This window comes from Oryctolagus cuniculus, chromosome 16 (assembly GCF_964237555.1).
Source record: "Oryctolagus cuniculus chromosome 16, mOryCun1.1, whole genome shotgun sequence".
In the NCBI taxonomy this organism is placed as follows: domain Eukaryota; kingdom Metazoa; phylum Chordata; class Mammalia; order Lagomorpha; family Leporidae; genus Oryctolagus; species Oryctolagus cuniculus.
Window position 1 is genome coordinate 15,607,435 of NC_091447.1, and position 5,193 is coordinate 15,612,627.

Consider the following 5,193-nt stretch of genomic DNA (forward strand, 5'->3'; position numbering starts at 1 on the left):
CCTGCAGAAACATTTGCACCATGATGTATGTCCATTCGACATTCACAATAACAATGTATATAATGAAAAACTGGAAATTACCTAAATGTCCACTATAGTAGAATGCATAGTATATTTTATTTAATTGCTGGATTACTATATAGAAATGAAAAAGGATAACAATGTAAATATCAATGCTGATGAGCTTCAAAAACACAAAGATGATTTCAACAGCAGTTGTCAGAAGATCAAATCTTACAAATTTGAAAGCATGATTTTGGGCTAATTTTTCTATAAAAATAAATTAAGAATTACCAGAAAATGTGAGTACTGGTTTACCTCTTGGGCTGGATGGTGACTGCTTGGATGTTTATTTTATTACTAAAAAACTAAACTGTGCGCACCTTTGTTCTGTATATGTAATAGGATCAAAAGGAAAGTTACAAAAGTTAGTTTTGGGGCTGGCATTGTGGTGCAGCAGGTTAAAGCCCTGGCCTGAAGTGCTGGCATCCCATGTGGGCACCGGTTCTAGTCCTGGCTGCTCCTCTTCCAATCCAGCTCTCTGCTATGGCCTGGGAAAGCAATAGAAGATGGCCCAAGTCCGTGGGCCCCTGCACCCATGTGGGAGACCGGGAGGAAGCTCCTGGCTCCTGGCTCTGGATGGGCTCAGCTCTGGCTGTTGCGGCCATTTGGGGAGTGAACCAGCAGATGGAAGACCTCTCTCTCTCTCTCTCTCTCTCTGCCTCTCTCTGTAACTCTGTCTTTCAAATAATTTTTTTTTTTTTAAAGAAAGAGTAGATTGTTATTTGCTGTTGTCAAGACAGAAGAAGAGGCCTGTTAAGGTCCCAGCAGCACTGTGGCTCTCGACCTTGGCTGTACCGTGGATCCTGCAGCCGCAGCAGCAGGAAGCAGATTGTGAGAGTTGTGCGCTTCACCCAGAACAGTCGTTTTCCACAGTGCCCACACGAGAGACTGCCACAGTGGTTCTGGAATAAGAACATCTTCTGCAGAGGAAGACCAGGAGCTGGGAGGGTGCAGACAAGGGCAGTCCTACAGCACAGAGTCAGATCCTACCCAGGCACGGAACTTCCCTACAATCAGCACATCGAGTCACTGCTACTCTTGTAGTAACAGGATTCCTAGAGTATATATATTTTTCTATGCATTTCCCATTTTTCTTCTTTTCTAAATGGGATGTTTCTTGAAAAATTTATTTGTTTGAGAGAAGAAAACTCCCCTGAGCCGAATCACTCCTCATATGCCCACAATGACCCTGGGCCAGCCTGGGGCTGAAGCTGAGGGCCAATCTAGGTCTCTAAATGGGAGTTTTTCTTGCAATTACTCTTCCCTGTCACCATAATGCTATTTATGGGAGCGGCACGCCTCTCTTGTCTTTCAGCTACCAACTGCCGAACCATTAAGAAGGAGTGATAAAGAAGACTGCAGAGATGCTAAACTCCAGGCTGTGAGATTCTGGGTTTGCCTTCTTCCTTAGGGGTCTGATGAATGAATACATCTGAGTGACATTTCCACGTGGGAAGAAGGCACGGACACATGCATGGATGTATGGATATTAAATGGTTTAAGGGTGAGCTCTAGCAGACCCTTTGGCTAACCAAATACGTCTTTTTGACCCCAGACACATCCCTAACCCTCTCCTTGGTCATTCCCATCATACAGCCTGGAAACCTGAGTGCTACACTTGCCTTCCCAGCCATCTTTACACCTAGCAGCCAGGGGTTTGGTGACACAGTTCCAGTGAATGACACAAAAGGGAAAATCTTTTGCAGAGGGTTTCTAGGAAGATTCTTTCTTTCTTGATGAAATGAAAAGCTCCTTTTCCTCTTCTTGAATTTGGTTGTCATCCCTGGAGATGTGACAGCTCTTCAACCATGCTCTGAACCAATGCCAGCATCTGCCCACAACCACTCTACTTTAGGGTAACAAAAATATAAACTATGAGTTTGATGATTTGGTTGTTTGCAGAAAAAAGCATTCCTAGCATACATCACTGCAAAACACTGGTAATTCTGGTCTCAAGTCTTATGAGGATTAAATATGCAAAAGGTTCAACCTTCCCTAGGCAATTTTCATGTCCCTCTGCCTGTTCTACTTTCTAGATCAATTTAGCTACATTGGGAGGGAGATTATACCCTTTATAAAAATTTGAAGTTTTACTTGCTTTTCATTTTATTTGAAAGTGAGGGAGGGAGGGGGAGAGAAGGGGAGAGAAATGGGAAGAGAGAGAGAGAGAGAGAGAGAGACTTCATGTGCTGGTTTACTCCCCATACAGTCGCAGCAGTCAGGGCTGGGCCAGGTTGGAGCCGGTAGCCCAGAACTCAGTCTGGATCTTCCATTTTGTGGGGGAGGGACTCAAATACTTGAGCCACCACCTGCTGCCTCCCAGCGTGCACATTAGCAGGAAGCTGGTTGGGAAGCAGAGTCGCCCAGACTCCAACCAGGCGCTCCACTGATATGGATGATGGTGTCCTAAGCAGTGACTTAACTGCTGTGCCAAAACTCACCTCACCTCTAGTTACACCTTCTCATTAGGGCAGAGGTCGGAACCATGTATAGTATTAGCGAAGATGTCCATTGTACATATAAGGTTAGGATAACGTTTTCTAGTTTGTGCTACACATTTATTTGTCATGTCCAATGTTTCTGTTAACTTCTCTGGTCAGAAGTGTTTGCCACTCCAGTATCGTCCCGCAAGTGTCTAAAATAAGCCTTTTTTTAAATTTTATTTTTATTTTTGACAGGTAGAGTGGACAGTGAGAGAGAGAGACAGAGAGAAAGGTCTTCCTTTGCCGTTGGTTCACCCTCCAATGGCCCCTGCGGCCGGTGCGCTGCGGCCAGCACACTGTGCTGATCCGATGGCAGGAGCCAGGTGCTTATCCTGGTCTCCCATGGGGTGCAGGGCCCAAGTTCTTGGGCCATCCTCCACTGCACTCCCGGGCCAAGGCAGAGAGCTGGCCTGGAAGAGGGGCAACCAGGACAGAATCCGGCGCCCTGACCGGGACTAGAACCCAGTGTGCTGGCGCCGCAAGGTGGAGGATTAGCCTATTGAGCTGCGGCGCCGGCCTTAAAATAAGCCTATTTTAATTATCTCCCTCTAGATTCATTAAATTATACTTGTCTACCCAGGTATTCCCTGGCCACTTTTTTGTAAGCTCATATCACCTGGCATTTTCTGCTATTTATCATCGCTAGTTTAGCTACTGCCCAAAGCAGGGCTAGGTGCTTATAAAGAGGTAAAACTGAGGGCAGGCGTTTTGTGCAACAGTTAAGTTGCCGCCTGGGACATCCACAGCCCACACTGTAGTGCCTGGGTTTGAATCCTTGCTACTCTGCTTTGGATTCTGCTTTCTGTCAACATGCACCCTGGGAGGCAGAAAGTGATGGCTCCCCCGCCACTCATTCAGGAGACTCTGACTGAATACCAGCTTCTTGGCTTTGGCACAGCCCTAGCTGATGCACGTAGGGTAATAACCCCATGATGGAAGATGTCTGTCTCTGCCTTTTAAATAAAAATGAAAGCAGAGGGGCCAGCGCTGTGGCGCAGCGGGTTAAAGCCCTGGCCTGAAGTGCCGGCATCCCATATGGGCTCTGGTTCTAGTCCCGGCTGCTCCACTTCCAATCCAGCTCTCTGCTATGGCCTGGGAAAGCAGTAGAGGATGGCCAAGTCTTTGGGCCCCTGCATCCACGTGGGAGACCGGAGGAAGCTCCTGGCTCCTGGCTTCGGATTAGCACAGCTCCAGCTGTTGCAGCCATCTGGGGAGTGAACCGTTGGATGGAAGACCTCTCTCTCTGTCTCTACCTCTGTCTGTAACGCTTTCAAATAAACAAAATAAAAACATCTCTAAAAAAAAATGAAAGTAGGTAAATTAAACATAAGAGGTAACTCTGGCAAACCTCAGATGGAGTCGAAGAAAGTACTGAGCCACGTACTTTCTTGAACCCACTTTCAAGTCCACTTTTTAGCCTTAAAAAGCCTGTATAAAAGCAAATATCCTAGGGCTGGTGTCAAGGCACAGTGGGTTAAGCTGCCACCTACAATGCCTACATCCCATATGAGTGCAGGTTTGTGTCCAAGCTGCTCCACTTCCCACCTAGCTCCCTGCTAATCTTCCTGAGAAAGCAGCAGGAGATGGTCCAAGCGCTCAGGCCCCTGCCACCCATGTGGGAGACCCAGATGAAGCTCCTGGCTCCTGGCTTCAGCCTGACCCAGCCCTGGCCCTTGTAGACATTTGTGGGACTGAAGCAGCGGATGGAAGATCTCTTTCTCTCTCTCTCCCTTTCTCTGTTAACTCTGCCTTTCAAACAAATAAATACATCGAAAAAATTGTAAATGTTTCTGAAGACTTCTTGCTAAACGGTTAAACTCTGGTGGAGGGCAGCTGACAAAAGTAGAGAGGAAGTCAGAGGGGAATGGGACCTGCGTGAGGGGGAGGGCAGCTCCCCAGGTGGGGGCGCCCTAAGAGTCTGCCTATGTAACATTTCGTTTTGGGGCCTGAAACATACAAAATGTACATGTAAAACAAAATACCGGAGTTCAACGAAGTATTTTTCTAACTGCTTACCTGAGTATTGGCGGATTGCCTACCCCTTGCCAGGTTGCTGAACCGAAGTGTCGAGTGGTGACTCAACTTTGTTAAACAGAGTTTGTGCAGTTTTTCTGAAGATTAAAAAAAAAAAAAAAAAAAACCAACACAACCACCCCAATCATTCACAATTTGTTTCCCCTCAAAGCTGGTATTCAGGAACAAGGTGTTCACTCGCCCACACTGGACGCTGCCCCTGGACCAGTGTTCAAACGCCACTCTAGAACACACCGTCCTCCGTTACGCCAAGGCGAGCCTCAAACCAACCGGCATCCGCTCAGAGACCCCAACATGTCAAGACCCCAACATTTCAAGAGAAGGGACGAAGAGCGCGCAAAGACAGAAGCCGGTTCCCTGACGTCCAGGACACACCCACGTCTGCGCTCCCGGGTCCCAGGTCCCTCCGTGTCGGCGGTGCGGGGACAGGGCCAGGGCGTTGGGAGGCTGCATAGCCACACCGCGTGTCGGGCGGAGCTGCACGTGTCAGGACCGGCGCCCCGCGGGTCGCGCGCGCCGGCCGAGGGCTCCGGGCAGTGCCAATCAGGAAGCTGGGGGCGGGGCCTGGTGCCGGGGGCGGGGCCTGGTGCCGGGGGCGGGGCCTGGTGCCGGG

The 5,193-nt window shown here is 48.6% G+C and overlaps 1 protein-coding gene across 1 annotated transcript in view; it reads right to left on the minus strand.

The window, feature by feature from the left end:
* CCDC126 (coiled-coil domain containing 126) overlaps nucleotides 1-4,584 on the minus strand; it is an 83,039-nt gene extending 78,455 nt beyond the window's left edge. Inside the window, exon 1 of the mRNA XM_051852827.2 lies at nucleotides 4,563-4,584. The gene's annotated coding sequence lies outside the window, so the exon portion shown is untranslated. The remainder of the gene's footprint in view (nucleotides 1-4,562) is intronic.
* Nucleotides 4,585-5,193: the final 609 nt, after the last annotated feature.